Genomic DNA, 17,836 nt, shown 5'->3' on the forward strand with positions numbered 1-17,836 from the left:
TTATTGTTTGGATTGCCACCGAATTGCTGCCGTCTGAAGGGTGTGGCAGGAGGAGGTTTCACACCGTGTTTGAAGTGCTCTTTGTTGGAAGCGTGCTGAGACCCTTCGTCAATCAGCTCGCTCAAGTCGTCCGTCTAAACTAGCCGTCACTCCGTCATTGGAGACGCATTCATTGAAATGCTGCCACAGATCACCGTTTGCTGCCCACAGAGCCAACACTCAATCCATCCAGGCCAAACTGTAATTTACACTTGACAACCACAGTATGTGTGTATGCAAGTGCTCTTTCCGCTGTCTCTTTCACTCAACACACCCCCGCACATGCTAAAATCCACAAACGCACACAGGTTCACATTCAGGAGCTTGGGAAAAAAGAGAGAGGAGAAATAATCCTGGGTCCCCATGGGAGCAGATGTCACCGGCACAAACAAGCGACAGATTGCCTCAGCCCACGGCCAGGCTGAAGGTGCTCCGCAGAGCGGAGGGAGGTCATTACTGCTGGCCCTTCTGCACAGGAGGAAACATGGGGGGGGGGGTTTAGAGACTGCAGGGCTCGACACAGTACTCACACACTCTTCTCTGCTGCCCTTTTTTTTTCTTCTGCTAAAATGCAGCAGGTCACATTTGAACCGAAACCACTTACATCCTTTTTTTGTAACCTGCAGCAGATCAACTGTGTGCCATTTAGTCGCCGAGGCATGAAATAACACGGACGGAGAACGCAGGAGGTAGATTTTGCAAATTGGAGAAAAGACGACCAGTTTGACCCACGCAGTAAATGCTTGATCGGAGATTGAATCATCTCATGCAGATCGTGTACAGGTCCCCAGTACATGGAACCACTTGATTATCATCTTATTACTATAGTGCTGTGGGACGAGGAGAAGCCTCCTGGGTAATTTCACAATGCCATACGCTACTGGATAGCATCATTTCCAAAATTCACAACACGTTTTATATCTAACAGAATATTCTGCTTCAATCCGTAGTTGTTGGTGTTTTAGCTTTTCAAAAATATTTTACTGTGGTGAAGATGGAGGAGTGGGAGGATGAGCTGGGGATGGGGATTTACTTTTGCTACTCTGTAGGCAATCAGTCAAAATACAAATAAAATATAATAACAGTACACATTAAACGGTTTTACTGCAATGAGGTTGATTATATATATAAAAAACAAATGAAAAAGTGAACTAGCGTAAAGTGAAGGACCGTCTGTTTGATGCCCTCCAAATGGATTTGATATGAGAAAAGAATCATGACACTTTAAAGGCTTAAAAACTGCTATTGTAACACTGCAAACCAGTTCTAGTACGACTAAGCAGACTCAGAGGACAGACCAGCTGTGGTAAAAACAGTGTAAAACTAGGTCAGAAGGCAGCAACAGTCGAGAGAAGGGGGGGCAGGAAAACAAATACTGGGGGCTCAAAAGGCAGGCAGGAGACAAAAACACGTGGAGGCAGAATAAAGGCAACCAAAACTCAATCTGTCGGACTTAGAACTGCCCTTTACAGTGCCTGTACAGCTGACCCGATCAGGTGCTACTGAGGAGGCAAACACAAATGACTGCTGGTTTGGACACGGGAATGGATGTGCACAATGTAATCGTTAATCAAAGATGCAGAAGAGGAAAGTAAGGGGGGGAGTGCCTTAATGGATCACCTGCAAGCTGTAATATGATATGAAGCTCAGAGCATATCTAATCATTCTGAACATGGTGACGATTGAGCCGGCAGCTCGCAGCTAACAGTGCTGACTGGATTGGACGGTTCTGCCGATTGTCATCCTGCATCGTCACAGGACCAACGTGGGGAAATCAAATTCTGGTGACTGACAGAAGTTTATGCAACATTCTTAATAAATCCGATGCTCTTTGTTATCACAAAGAAAGAAATAACTGTTTACCAGCATTATTAATGCCTATTTTTAGACTGCTAATCGACCGCATGTTATGAATAATGAACCTTTGATGACTGGGAAAACAGATGATAACAAGTAATACCCTTTCATTCTCTCTTACACAAACTCACAAAAGGCACACACACTGAGGACAGTGAGTACAGTAGCCCCGGGCCCAGATGGTGCTCCATCTCCACCGATGATGATGTTACGTAAGTGGATTGAGCCCAGGGACAGAGGCCTGCATGCCTGCTTTACTGAGCTACGGTGGTGCATGGGATGTTTTCTGTGGAAAAGGAAAAAAGAGAGAGAAGGAGGAGGGGGAGAACTTATCTGGTGCTCGAGCCTGAAGAGACAGACGCATACGGCTTTAAATAGCTATAATCCCACCCCCATCCTTGCACATGCATTCGGCCACTTTCCTGTCACTGGGTCTCTGGCAAGGTATCAGGCGTCCACTGCCCCCTCTCTGCTCGGCCTCTGGAAGGTGTGTGGGTGGCGGGCCCTATCTGGACGCCGCGTCTGTGTGCGGACGTGCACGGCTGTGTGCGCACGGCGGGTGGAAGGTGGGAGTGCGATGTGGATGTTGAGGCGATCTGAGCGGAGAGGCTGGGATTTCAAATGTGAGGGATAAATTGCAGGGTTAAGTCTGAACAAGGACACGTTAATGACCTTGGCGCTCCGATGAATCCCAAGAAACAAGGCGATTCTGCCAGCGATCGCATCCAGGAGTTCTTACAAATGCTGTTTACACATTCCTAGATAAGGACACCGTTACCCAAGAGCCTTCTGCCTGCTTGCATGCGAGTGACCTAATGTATATGCCGTGCTCGTGCTGCACACTAATATTCCCTACTACACCGCCTACACAATAACACCGACATGTGACTACTGGTTAAATGCCATACAAATCAGCACTTGCTCATCCAGTCGCCCATTTAACTGCCTGCCTTCACCTTTCCATCACAACAATACCACCTCTGTTCTCTTTTTCCTTCCTCCATCTCCACTGCTTTCATTCATTGCCTCCCTCAGAGGCAGCCATCTCCTCCTCTCATTGTCCCACCGTCTTTTGTTGCCCTCCTCAACAAAAGAGAACACTTGAGGCTATGATGTGTGCGTGTGTGTGTGTGTGTGTCCATGTGTGTGTGTCCGTGTGTGCTTGCGTATGACAATGATGCTTCATTTCCTTCAGACTGGCTGGTTGGGTATAATAGCTGGTATGCAACTGTGTGTGTGTGTGTGTGTGTGTGTGTGTGTCTGCAGAGTTAGCGCACTGCCTCTTTAAGTAAGAGAGAGAATGACAGCTTGCAGCTATGCTCGATTCCTGCCCCCTGCCATTACTGCAACACACTGCTATTTGCTACCACACACATGCACTTTGAGAGCATTATCTTACGTACAATGACACATTGTGAGCACTCAAATCAGGCCCACCAACAGTGCTTCTTGTGAGCGTTGCTGCCCAAAATATCAAATCAATTTACAAGCAATTGTTTATTTATAATATTATATTTATTATGATGATTATTTTGTGATGTGTTGTGGTAACTGCAAGGAAAAATTACATTTGGTTGAAGATATTAAAGATAATTGTAATGCGTAAAATGAATTCTGTAAAAACATCTAATTTGTCCTCACATTTTGTTTGGTGTAGCTTGTATTCTTAAGTTAATTATAAATTAGTGCGAACAGATGAGAATGGGTGAACTATGGATCATGGGTGTTGGAGTGGGCGTGGTCACACGGCCATGGTGGGCGTGGCCTCCAGTAGATTACATTCAACAAATGGTAGTAATCATTTTCTTTCCTGCATTCTTGCAAAAATGCACACTCCTCCTGACACCCACTGTAACGTTCCTCAGGTCCCTCTGTAAATGTTTTACCTCCACAACATGGAACACAGCTTAAAGGAAAACACCACCGCATTTCCATACTGAACTATGTTCTGCTCTGATCTTAGACGAGGTGATACATACCTCCCTCTCCTCTGTGCGTGCACTCAATGGCTTTTGCTCGCACTCCGCGCAGCGCTAATTTGCTAGCATGTAGCTTGTCCTTAGGATCCAAAGGGGGTTGAAGTTAGAAGCGACCAAGCACTTCCACGTTGTCCCTATTTAAATACGGTTACGCGAGTAGTTACACGACCCAAGTTTGGTTACACAAAATGAAACATGCCAATTTTTCTAAGCGGATAACAAGGATAACTATATAGTATGGCGGAATAACAACTGGAAGCACTTCGACGTCGGCGCAGTAATCTTGGGTCGTGTAACTACTCACGTAACCGTATTTAAATAGGGACAACGTGGAAGTGCTTGGTCGCTTCTAACTTCACCCCCCTTTGGATCCTAAGGACAAGCTACATGCTAGCAAATTAGCGCTGCGCGGAGTGCGCGCAAGAGCCATTGAGTGCACGCACAGAGGAGAGGGAGGTATGTATCACCTCGTCTAAGATCAGAGCAGAACATAGTTCAGTATGGAAATGTGGTGGTGTTTTCCTTTAAATGATAATGCATTTCAATTTGGATTCTCTGGTCTATGTCTCCTCATTGCTTGTCAAGGTTCACCAAATAGAGACATAGGTCGCCTCACCCGTCCTGCAACTTTTACTTAAACCAAAATGCCACTCTCGTACTCCGTGAGCCTGCAAGTCAACAAGAGCAAATCACTGAATCATATCCAATACTTAACATAAATAGTATAAGATGCACCTGTGTAATCTATTATCCAATATACGACGCTGCAATAATTCCTTCCTTGCGTATATTTGCTCTTTTCCATGTTTGTTGACACTGTCAGAGGAGGTGTGTAAATGCCAACCACACACTGCTGATGTAGATGGTGTCACTGCTATTACTTTGTAATAGCAATCATAAGGACCCATTAAGGAACCAATAACATATTTTTACTGCCATGTAGCCTATTCATTTGCAGGCGACATGTCAGTACTCCTTAGCGGGGCTCGATGGCGTTCTCCGCTGGCTGAAAATGTCACATTAAAGAGCAATAAAGAACCTATGAATTAGTATTTGTCGAGGCTGTCATTCATCTCCCTGGCTGAGTCAACGCTTAATGGCACATATTTGTAGCCTACCCACTAATTCAGTTTGCAGCGCTTTTACCGTTGTGAGACTCCCGAGATGTTCTGGACTCACAATCACACACACACACACACACACACACACACACACACACACACACACACACACACACACACACACACACACATTCAACCAATCCAAATTGTAATTAGAGGTGTTCAGTACGTGAATAGATCCTGACTGTACCGAGCCGTCACTGTCACCGACTAAATCAGCAGCTTTGTGCTTTGAAGCTCCCCTCTCTTGCAACTGAGAGTACCATTCTCAGTTCTCAGCCCAGCCATGATATACTTTATATGGTATATTACTCCCTGGTTAAAAGCTCACTGAACGACTGCGAAAAGGTACGGAAGCACATAAATGATGAAATACTGCTGCACACAGTTGTTAACCTTCCACAGAGTGCTATGGCCCGGGGTTGGTATTGACCCAACTAAACAGTCTGAGCTAACAACAGACTTAAACTTGTGTGCTTAGAACAAACTCATTACCTGAAAGCAAAATAAATTATTTCCACTACTTGTAACTTTACTGTGTAAAAAGTGGCTTTAAAAACCCAGGATCCTCCAAAGCCACAGGTCACCTCTGTATAAGCACGTGTAGAAACAGAGAAGGAGACACCGTGGTTTAATAAGCAGCCAGACTGTGGTTTGAAGATTATTTTTCTGACGATCAATAGGTAGCTTAACGTTAGCCTGTGCCAGCAGTCCCATACTCACAGTGAAGCTGTGAGGTTCACACACTTTAAAACAGACTCCAGTCGACAGACATGGTCGCTGTTCTGTGAGCTGAACCTGAGAAGGTATGATGTTTATGGGAGCAGACAGAAGCAACATGCTTATAAAATCCTGCCCTACTTGACATCATGTCATAAAAAAACAAAAACAAATCTGCTTTAATACATTAACAGTAGGATTTTATGATTTACCTACACAATATTTCTCTGTGATTTTGTTTGATCAATAATCAGACTCAGTCCTCCTCTCTATATTGGTCAAATTATCTTGTACTTTTTTTAAATTGTAAAATGCTATGGCTTAGTTTGAACAGAAGGTTGTTTTAACATCAATGTACCTCTTAGGGGATATCTTCCATCTCCATCCTTAAACATATTTAAGATTTTTTCCTGGTAAATCATTTTCTTTGACTCTAAACATAAACGGTGCAGTTTTACATTTGACAATGTCTAAAAATGTCAGTAATTGTGAATTTAAAAACAAATGGTTTGTGTGGTCATAATATCCAAAATATAAAATGGTTTATTGTCCTGCTTGCTCTTTTCTCTTGACTATGTTCACCATCTTCATTTTGTATTTGTGTTAACACACTAATATTAAATAATTGGCACTAAACATAAAGTACAGCTGAAACTGAGAACATTAGTTTCACAACTATTTGGTCAAAAGAAAAATTGTGACCCAATTGTGACACTTGATGTAAAGTTAAGGGATCCCAAAAGGATTCATAATAACGGAAACAGGAATTTTGCACTTAATTATGTGATAATCCACATCGTAGGTTTCACAAGATAAGATTAAAAAAAATGACCAACGTCTTTAGGGTACATCCTCTGGGGATCAGCGACAGCTGTCTATAACGCGTGGAACTAGTAGATGTTGAGATATTTCTATTGTGATTCACAATATATAACACTTACAATACATGAGAAATATCAATGAGCAGCCTCTTCTGACCAGCTTCGGTACTAGACGTCTGTGTTCATGGCTGCTTCAAACACCACCCCCTTCTCATCCCAATCTTCCCATCATGCTTCAGGCAACTAAACAGATCCTTTGTTTGGGGTCTTAGAGGAGCCATAAAAAAGCAGACTTTGTTCTGTGCTCTCTCTTTCTCTCTGTCATCCTCCTCCCCCCTCCCTCCCTCGTTCCACCCAACCAGCAGATGGTTAATGATTCATGGACTCGCTGCACACGTGCTATAGTGAGTATAGCGTTACCCTACGGACGCGCAGAGAACAGGGTGACATACTGTGTGTTGTTGAGGGCTCGGCCGCTGCGGGTCCTTTGTGTTGGAGTTGGCAGTTGCCCATAGCTGATCATTGTGCCAATATATACCATTCAATAAGTTAAATACGGCGAATCAAATTGCTCTAATGGTGTGGAACCTGATCACAACACTGTCTTGGAGATCAGGTCTAGCACATTGTCTTGGGTTGGTTTTATCAACGTGATGTATCGGTTGTGTGTTGCCTCATGCATGAGCGAGCATGAATGTGTCTGTACATATATTTATGTTTAATGTGTGTGTGAGACAGACAGAGAGACAGACAGAGAGACAAGTCAAAGCAGTAATCATTGACTCAGGCCCAAACTCCAGAGTCTAGACTTGCTGAGCGGCTCTTTTTTTTTTCTTGTTACCTGCTGTCATTAAAACCCAATCAGATCATTTCCCCTCACTCTTCCTCCCTAGCAGCTATCTCTGCTTGCACCTCACCCTTTTTTTACACTCCGCCTCTCCCAGCTCTTGTCCTGTTTTTTTTTTTAACTTAACACCCTGGGAATGCACCTCTCCTCAGGTTACAAATCTCCCTCCTGTCATCCCTCCATCCACCAGCGCCACCTCCGCATCTACAACCATTCAGTCAACGACATAAAAAAAAGAAAAAGGAGGAGAAAAAAAAAGAGAAGACACAAGCAGCTGCCCATTAGCCTCCTGAAAGCATTTTCTGCTCAACAGAAAAACCCACAAGGTGACAGTTTGTTGAAAGGAAACGCAATCTTTCTCCATCCACTCCTTCCTGGAGGTGGGGACAGACAATGAGGGGAAGTGATTAAACTGGGGGTCCATAGCGGTGGCAAGCTTCATAGCCACTTTACAACAGTATGATAGATTCTGGCACGAGGAGACACACAGTCACACTCTCTCTCACACACCTTAATCTGAAAATGGTGTAATGTAAAGCCGTGAAGGGGAAGGGGTCACATCCAAAAGTCCACTGTCTCTCCTCCCACGGCGTGAACTACCTCTCAGCATGCACAACTTCATTTTCACAGGCAGCTGACATTACTGTCATTCCATGCATTTGTGAGCAGAACCCTCAACGGGAAAGTGTAAAGAATTCTCTTTCAATTTGAACGTGGTAGCGCTTCAGTGTCAAAACTAAGGAGGGCTGAAATCGTGTAGTTTGACTAATATCCTATTTGTTTTGGTAAGATACAGCCTCTATGAAAAATGAAACATTCATGGTGAAAGGGGATTTCTTTCTGTATGTATCTGTTTGACATGTACACGACAAACCAAAGGTGACAAGGCTTAAAGGAATAGTTACAATAGTACACCTTCTTCAAAGAACGAGCTGGAAAGATACCACTCACATGGTAGAGCAGAAGAAGCGACTGTCCTTGCTTAGCATATAGGGAGAGAACGTGCAAAATAAAAAGGCAAAAGATTATATATTCACCTGGTTGCCTGGCAACTCGTTGAGACAACAAAACCCCAGGAATTTGCTGCACCTGGCTTGTCAAGAAACCAGTGTGAAACTACAACTTATACTTGATATACAGTGTAATAAATACTTAGGTGGAAATGCATCAAAAGAAGACAAAATATGGTGTGAGAGACATAAAAGGCTCGGGTGTGGTAAGTACCGTACCATCCCAGACGAGCACTAACCACAGATGCGTTCTCATTGTAATTTGAGCCCATCCCAAGAGCTGCTCCCTGTTTACACACATCTTCTCTCTCCGAACGGCCGCCATGATTAAGTGTTTTAAGTGTTCAGAATGAACGTGTCGTTGTGGAACCACCAACGACAACTGTGGAAAAGACATGAAATGTGATGATGGAGACTCGTGATATTTCCATTTGTTTCCTGTTCGACGTGGAAAGTTAGTCTCCTGTACGAGTGACGTTTAAGGAAAGTACTTCTGCGTATGCAAATAAACACGTACGCATCATCAGTGTTTACAAAGAGCAGACTTATTGGGTTTGTTTAACCGACGGGAGGCAACCATACACTTCCTGTGCCTAGTCTGCTGTTGTTGCCTGCCAATCGGATCTCAATGTGTCCTCGTGCATCTTGGGTGAATTTCCACCTGTCCAATTGTCATAGATTACCCAGCATGCATGCTAATGCCAGGTCTATGTATAAATGGGTTAAAGGGAGACTTAAGCTAAATATTACTACCCTCCCATAAACATGCAATTGACTGATTAATAAGAGAATGGTCAGTTGTGCTCCACATGAAACAACCATGACTCACATACCATTTGGGACTGTATTGTTAATTTAACCACGTCAACCAGGATGGAAATCGTCACGGTAATTAACTGAAAGATGCTGATGCTACATATACCTTCCACTAATGCAGCACTCTGGGACAAATCAACACTGGCATACATGCAAACCCTTGAAGGAAGTACTTTGCACACATAGCGATCCAGTCTGCCTTCAGTAATTGCTTGTTCATTCAGAGGTGCGTTCCCTGAGACGATCCTGTCAAGTAACAGCTGTAAAGTCACAATTATAAAAAAGTAGCGATGAGATGTTCTCCATGCTGATTGCAGTCAGGTCAAGAACTGTCTGTACCTTTGTCCAGCAGCCGGAGCTGGAATTTTCACTCCTTTGTCAAGGAAAACTCGAAGGGAAATCAATCTTGAGTTTGAACGAATGGGTTTCATGCTTGATTAAATTGTGGGAACGAAAAAAAACCAACAAAAAATCACACACTGAAACACAACAGCGAATGCACCGTCTCAACTGGAGCTCCCGGTAACTTTGCACAGTGTCTGCAGGGTGAGCAGAGGACACGGGACTTTCTACTGTCAAATCAGATCAACAGCTGTCGGCTCGCGGTGTCACTGCAGGTACGCGCACACTGCGATGCACAGATCCACTTTACGAGTCCAGCGGATCCAGAGTCCAGCCAGTCAGGAGCGGGGGAGAGGTCGACCGTCACAAACAGACCACCTGCTGCCTCTCTGAGCTGACCTGACGTCTGCCACGGACAGATGACGAGGAAGAGGCTGCGTGGCTGGAGGGCTCTCGGGAAGCACAGAAAAGGCCCCAGAAGAAAGGAGAGACTGTCTGAGACCGCTGGTCTTGACAGGGCTTTCATTCAGCAGCATCTGCTCCATCACTGCCGTCTGTGTCAAGGCCAGACTCAAAAGGCTGATAGATTCAAGAGACACTCACCAGAAAACAAGACGTTTCTTTATGTTTTTCTGTCAATTAACTTCAAACGGCAACAAGCAATATATGAGTACGTTGGCTTTATAGAGTATGACATGGTTACGATTACGCTTTGGAATAAACGGCATGTCATGATACTCTGGAAGCCAAGAGGCCATTAAAAAGCAGGCTTGTATATTAAAAAGCCATCAAGTCCATACAGCTGCTCCTAAACAAGAGATCTCACCACCACAAGCTGTACTTATATACAGTAAAGGCCTCAGTATGCTTCAAACATTACTGTTCACACATTCAGAGATCCCTTACTAAAATGATTGTGAGGCTTTAGCAGTCTGAGGTAGATAATTCAAGTAGATGATAGATCATTTCTAGACTTTCTAGTATGAAATTCACTCTTTGTTATTATACCTCCGCTGTCAGGGGAAACACAAAGAGTTCAAACACAATGTTGTACTTAGCAGGCGAACTCAGACTGCTGAAGCTTTGCAATAACTTCAGATGAATTTGAGATTATAGTTTTGTAAGAAATGAGGACTGGACTTTGTCGCCCATCAAGAACAGATGGCTGAATGGAACGTGGCTGTTTAAATAAGTGTCTACTTTTGACTTACGGTCAGTATTGGAGGAGTGAAAGTTAAAAATTGTTGCCAAAATATTTGATCACCACCAAACATACTGTGAGCGTCCTGTATGAAGACGCTCCTGCTTTATTACTGCATATTGAACATAACACTGTCACTTTGCAATGGTCCGTAGTGTGCTGAAGAAATAGAAATAATAGCTTTGTTTTACGTTGCAGTGAAATGGTTTAATGTTGTGGGGAAATATGCAAATTTTCTTTCCCACAGTCATTTCTGAAGATTGATATCACTCCCATGTCTGTCCATTAAGTGTTCACCGGTCATTAAGCTAAGCTAGGCTAATCGCCTGCTGGCTCAAGCTCCATTCTTTAACAAACACATGACAGTGGCATCAATCTTCTAATATCTAATACAATAAATATATAATAAAAAATTGTCAACTTATTCATTTAGAGCCCCAAAATTAAGTCATGTTCGGAGTTGAATGTATCGTACCCTTTTGATGCATAAATTAATATTTTTTAATGAAGAAACATATAATGTTGTATTGCAACAATGCTGATGGAGGAGCCTAAAGCCATCGTTGGCAGCACTGAGCGCAAAAATACGACGACAGTCGAGGACACAAGACGAAATCTTCTACCGTCTTGGATTTCAATTGTCTTTGATTGAGTTGATCTATCTCTCTATTTTTGTTACGTTACTCACACTAATGACTACATTAATGTGACGTCTTCTGAATTATAGTTGGGTTTGCATTTCCAACATACATTCAAAAAGAAACTATCGACACCAACAGCCTGAAAATGGGGCTTTACTTGGTGCAGTGAATGCAATTTAAAAGGTAAAACGCCTAAAATATAGTTTACTCATACAAATATGAGAAACATTTAGATGCTCTTAGTTCTGCTGCAGATATATTGCATTACTGTGCACATACAGGATGCGCTGGCAGCAGCTGCTGCACAGGCGATTAAGTGTGCTTACCCGACAACATTTCTCTCTTCAAGAGCTATATTATTGCTGAAGCTGTTATAATCCATTGTACAGCTTCTGGGGCAATTGCTGTCTTTGCTGCCAGATGTGTCGGCTGTAATAAGGCCATGAACCTCGAGCAGAGAAAAGAATGTACTAACAAGTAGGCAAGAATCCCTGCACATTGATTATTTTTCCAGTACAGACCTTTTATTGCAGCAGTGAGAAAGTGCCTGGCTACTGTGTCCCCTAGACTGTGTCCACCTCCTCTACCCCCTTCCACTGACTGTTCACCCCCCTGGCAGTTAAAGACATGCATCTTCACACGTGCACCCATCAACCAGTTTTAACCCTTCCTCACCATAAACAGAGAAGATAGATATATCATGAGAGAGAGAAATTGAGTGAGAATAATTAATTTTTAGCCATGCGATCCTGAGGCAACGCTGCTTCACCGCTTTCTCTCAAACTGAAATCTCAACAGCTGTTTGATGGATTGCCATTACAGTTTAGAGAGACATTCATGTTCCCCTCAGGATGGATCGTATCTGATCCGCTTTTCCTCTTCATCAGAGTCCAAATTTGAATTTGCCCAACACTTTGGTTTATGACCAAATACCGACGAGTAACAAGCTGCTCATTAGCAAATATCAGCATGTGAACATGGTAAACTAATTTTCGGAACAAAGCAAAGATTGCCTTCTGAACCATCTTGTTCACGTCATTGTGAGCATGTTAGCATGGTGATTAGCATTTAACTGAAAGTACGGCCTCAACGATTCACCTGCGTGGCTGCAGAGTCTCAGGCTGCCTTCACAACAACGTTGTGGGAGTGTTGCTTTTGTTCCCTCCTCGCAGGGTTGGAGAGATCTGGATCGCGATTGGCCACCGCAGTGTGACGTCGGGTTGCTTTTCTTCCAAAAGATGAACGAAGAGCAGGTCTGTCACCGCTATGCATCCTCAAAAGGGTTGTTTGAGAAGAGAACGTGGAGTTATCGGAGGTATTACTACACAAATGTCAGTTTTCTTCGTTGGCAAAATCATTTTCAGTGCAAACATCACTCTCCCTACAGTTATTCATTGAGCCACTGAAGACCTACGATGAACAATCACTACGAATATAGAAACAGGTTAAATCTAAAAGTGATAACCTTGTGCTCACAATCAGCACTGAAATACATTGTGCACGTATCAAAATGTAACCAGCTATTTACCACCTTGTTTCTTTGCTATTCAGACCTCCATCCCTCTCCTTTTGTCCTCCCCCTCCCCTTCTGGGCTATATGTTGACGTGTGACCATGGCGAAGGTGACCACGCTCAAGGACTGTGCGTGGGAGGATTTTCCCCCCCCATCAGTAAATGTGGAAAAACAGAAGATTCTACATAAAATTAGACACAGCTGGGAGCACACAAAAGCAGCCACAATGAACCCTCTTGAAATAAAAAATGAAGAGTATCAAGTTTATTTTCAGATCAGACTTCAAAAGCAGCAGAAGGTGCGGCGCACGCTTTCATGAGCAGAGAATCATGGCTAACTTTCCAGCATGATGGACTCAGATCACGGCTGCCCTTTTAAATAAGACCGGAGCATGGGGCCCCTTCGTCATCGTGACCTCCAAAAAAAACAGGAAAGTATCGAGCGGTGGGAGCGCATACGGAGGGATGAAGCGGAGATAGAGAGGGGAAGAGAACAGGGACTGAAAGCCAATGAGCGCCGTGGTATGCCAGTCTGAGATCTTTTTATTGAATTTGATGTCAAGCCCTTTAAGAGTAGAGATCCTGGAAGACAAACAGAGGATTAGATTGGAAACATGGCCTCAAGTCATTTGTCTGTCTTACCTCCCCACCCTCCCCATTTCCACCCGTTTTCTCTTCCTCTTGATTTCCTGTCGGTTTTCTCTCTCTGAGAACGCGTGTGCGTGTACGCCAAATGGAGTCTGGTTCGTGTATCCAGAGGCGATAAAGAAGAAGGAAATAGTTGGTGCAGTGAAACAATGAGCCTGGCTACATGCTTCCGTACGGCAGCCCGGGGACGCTGAAATTGACAAATGGTAAGAGAAACGGAGAGAGAAATCAAAAGGGAGATAGGAGCAGTCATATCTTTTCCCATCATGTTTATGGAGCCAGAATAAAGTCCCCAAAGGCGGTTCAGTGGCGGCTGCCCAGAGACAGAGGTTGATGTTTAGCTTGATATGGATTTGTTGTTCAATTGGGGAATGATGAGAAAAACCCACTAATGCTCGCATACGTCTAGCCTACAAAAAGCTATTTAGTGACCCAATCATATAATTATATTTGCCAAATTATATTTGCCAAAATCAAAAAGGTAATTTCCAAGGCAGCGGTTAGTTATAAGCACTTTCAAAAAAGTCAAATGTGAATCAGTGTGTTAAATGTCCCATTATGTAATGATGTTCAAGAAATTAAAAAAATGTTCCACACAGTGACTCAAACAGTGTATTTATAACAAACCTCAGCTGTTGAATGCTCTGAGAGATGTCATTTAAAGCTCCGAGAGCATCAAGTGATTCAACCTTCAGTTTTAATTATTTGTCAAACCTAAGAAATTCTATAAGCCTTTATTGAAGTTTTTTTCACAGTAACTTTTCTACTTCAGCCAAGTGTTTCAAAGCGGTGGGGTGCTGATCTTTAACACATTCATTTTTGCAACAACACATATCACATATATCACATATCTGCTTCCAAACGGAAGAAGCTTAACTTCACATGCTCCAATAGAGAGTGTGAGTGTGTCAAATTGTAAACGTACATAAACAGTGTATTCTGGTTCCAGGTAAGTCTCAGCTCATAAACATTTTATTTGTTGGCAATAGGACTTCAGTAACAACCTTTTTGAGTAAAACTATATTTTGCTGTTGCATATACACTTAACGGATTTCGCTCACCTCTTCCAGTTCCCTTAATTTTCTAATCACTTACACTTGGTCTAATTATAAATAATAGAGACAGATTGAGAAAATCATTTGACCTGAAATGAGATGTTGAAAATGAGCATGCAGTGCTATTAATTGATATGCATCTATTTTACCCTTACCGTTTATACACCATTTATACTGTGGCTGACGGATCCCTGTAATGCTGCTGGCATGGATTATTAATGCCACATGATCGAAACCCTCATGTTATCCTTATGCTCCTGCATCTGTTAGTGAGCAGACATTCGTTTAGCATCAGGAGAAAAGGTGACAGCATCCAGACCGACTGGCACCAAATACTCGAGAGTGGAGCTTTCAGTGACTGTTAGGCGGAGTTACGTTAAGGTTGGTTGTTGACTCAAATGCGATGTGGCTCTGAATCAGCTGTCTGATATACAACAGCTCTGTGCGTAGTGACAGATAAACGAATGCTAGTCCCAACACTGGCTTCCCATTTTCACGTTAAGCGATCACCTGCGCCATTCCACGGAGAAACACTGCACTGTGCCACATATATTCCGGGGCGGATTAGTGCATCATCCCCTTTGTCCTTGTACCTGAAATGGCTAGAGGAGCAACAGTCTCCAGGCAACTCGGAGGGAGGAAAGGCTGTGTGACAGCAGCCTCCAGTCACAAGATACAGAGCTGATAAATGGCTGATCAGTCACAGAGACAGGGGCAAAATCTGTGGGTCAACAGTGGCTGAGTGGAATGCAAAGAGCAGCCGCTCACTCCCTTTAAACCACAGACTGAACACACAGTCACAGTCTATTCTGCAGACATGCTGGCGTTACTCTTGACAATACTACATTGTGCTTGACTGTACTATGTTGGGTTATATCATACTATGGATTCCATGCATACTCTAGATGTTATACCACTGTTATGCTTTATTTGAGAATATACTGCCTTATGCTTTTTTGACATGTTATGATACTATTGTAAAATACTATTTTATATAATGTATACAATAGTATAGCACACTTTGGTATACTACAGTATGCATTATAATATGCTACATTATGGCATATTATGGTATACCACCAAATGCTACACTAAGGTATACTATGGTATATGACAGTATGCTACACTTGGGTATACATTGATTTGCTATTTATTTAAAGCATACTAGGGTATAGTGCAATATGCCATAGGGTATATTGTGTAAACTACAGTATTCTGCACTTAAATGTATACTATGCCATACTGCTGTATGCAACATTATGGTAAACTGCAGTATGTTACTCCATGGTATACACCAGGAACACATTTTTCGCAGCTATTCTCAACCACCTCAGAGCCAATGCCATCCCAAAAACACGTGACTACAGAGGCTAAGGAAGTTTTCATTCCTCCACCCTAAGAATACACTACGGAAAATGAGTTGTGTTCAGGTGTCACCTGTCGCACCGCGATTGTTTGCTTTTTAAATATTCCCTCAGTGTTCCCCTGAGCTGAACTTTTATTAATCATGGCCGCTCTCATGGAAGCAAGCGGCTCTTTGGCAGGCCATTTGAGAGCCTATTCTACCAACGCAGACTTTCACATACATGATTGCCTTTTCAATTTCTGTCAGTTGATGTACAAATATATATTCTGAATGCACAGATACACACACACACACACACAAAAACAATAAGAGTGGTGGCAGGGCGCCACTCAGCCTTGCATCCCGTTGTGTCACTGCACGCCTCTAAATTATTCAGTGTCACTCAAATATTGATATGGAAATCACAGCTGACTGAACTGACAGAGACCAGAGAGAAAGGCAGCAAATATCCACTGTCCTTTCTTTTAGCCTCTCTGCTCTGTTTGACTGATACCTTTTGATGCCTGCAGCTGCTCATTCTTATTTCATGTCCATTTCACGAGGCATACAGTGAACGCTGGAAATGATTGCTGGCCATTGAAGCCCTTTTCGCAGAAGGATAAAAACATCTCCTGTGATTTGAGCACTTGATTATGAAGCACCGGCTCCGGTGAGCGGCCTTAAGAGCCAGCGGAGCCGTATTCCGCTGCAACACATGTCTCAAACCATATTGATCCATTGCTGTGCGACTCCGATTACCAAATGAGGTCTTACTTTTCTCACCTCATGACTAAATGACACTTGCAATCATCACATGGTCAGAACCTATTCTCTCAAAGACGCAGCAGCAGAATCGATACCACGATGTGCAGGATCAGCAGGTTTTTACATCGCCAACGGTAACTGGAGGGGTAGGAGTTCATTCTCATTCTTGTCTGTGCACACCATGCTTGGCTGATTAGGAGTACAAAGGTCAGAAACAGGGAACGATCCCTTTGTAAGGGCTGGAAGAAGAAAAAAAAGAAAAACACACTTCCTACTACCTCTCTGCAGCATGCCTGCTGCTATTGTCCCATTCCTACCACAAGAACTTGGAACCTGGGAACCTTTTTAAGAACTTTAACTTCATTTTGACAGCAGGAACCGAGGTTTGTTGAAGTGTCACTTAACCTGATTTGCCAGATGGTTTGCTGCACAGAACCTTGTGAAAAATAGTTTTGAAATGGGCAGACACATTTATTTAAATAAAAATATGTGGCAGGTGATTGAATGAAGCTTCTGTCAAACAAACTCATGAGTCAGGAGAAGAGAGAAGAAATTAATCACACAGAGAAAAGCCTTCAGTGCCGTTCTTTGCTCTTCTTTCAATAAAGAAATACTCTCCAGTTCTGATATAACTGATGCTCTTGCATCATCTATGCTGAACTGTTCAGGAGCAGCCATTGTTGTTTTGAATGAGCAGTTGCCTCTCGTGGTCTGACAAACCAATATACAGGAAATTACTTAATGACTGCCAGTGAGATTATTACTGGCAGTTTGGTTGTGAGAGTTTTTGTCAGCATTTATTTTGCTAGTACCAGGTGGCGGTTGCTTAGTAACCTTTACAAAATGCCTGTGACTCACACAACCCAATGCCACACGCTGCAGGTGTAGCCGGTAAAGACATAGAGTCTGTTACATCTCAGCTTGGCTGTTGGTCTTTTGATGAAAATGTATTGTATTCACCAAATTGTACTTATTTGATTATTGTGAGTAATTGTCAGTAAAAACTAAAAAGACATTCTCATCTAATAACCTGTGCAATTTTAGTATCCCCTTCTTGTTGTGTGTGGGCGGGTACATTACCAAGTGTTGTTTTATCTGTCGCAAGGTTAATGGAGAG

General features: G+C 43.0%; 1 protein-coding gene across 1 annotated transcript in view; it reads left to right on the top strand.

The window, feature by feature from the left end:
- The first annotated feature begins 8,455 nt into the window (after positions 1 to 8,455).
- nr1d2b (nuclear receptor subfamily 1, group D, member 2b) overlaps positions 8,456 to 17,836 on the top strand; it is a 352,544-nt gene continuing 343,163 nt past the window's right edge. The window contains exon 1 of the mRNA XM_084032205.1: positions 8,456 to 8,460. The gene's annotated coding sequence lies outside the window, so the exon portion shown is untranslated. The remainder of the gene's footprint in view (positions 8,461 to 17,836) is intronic.

The sequence above is a fragment of the Eutrigla gurnardus genome (genome assembly GCF_963514095.1).
Source record: "Eutrigla gurnardus genome assembly, chromosome: 17".
NCBI lineage: Eukaryota > Metazoa > Chordata > Actinopteri > Perciformes > Triglidae > Eutrigla > Eutrigla gurnardus.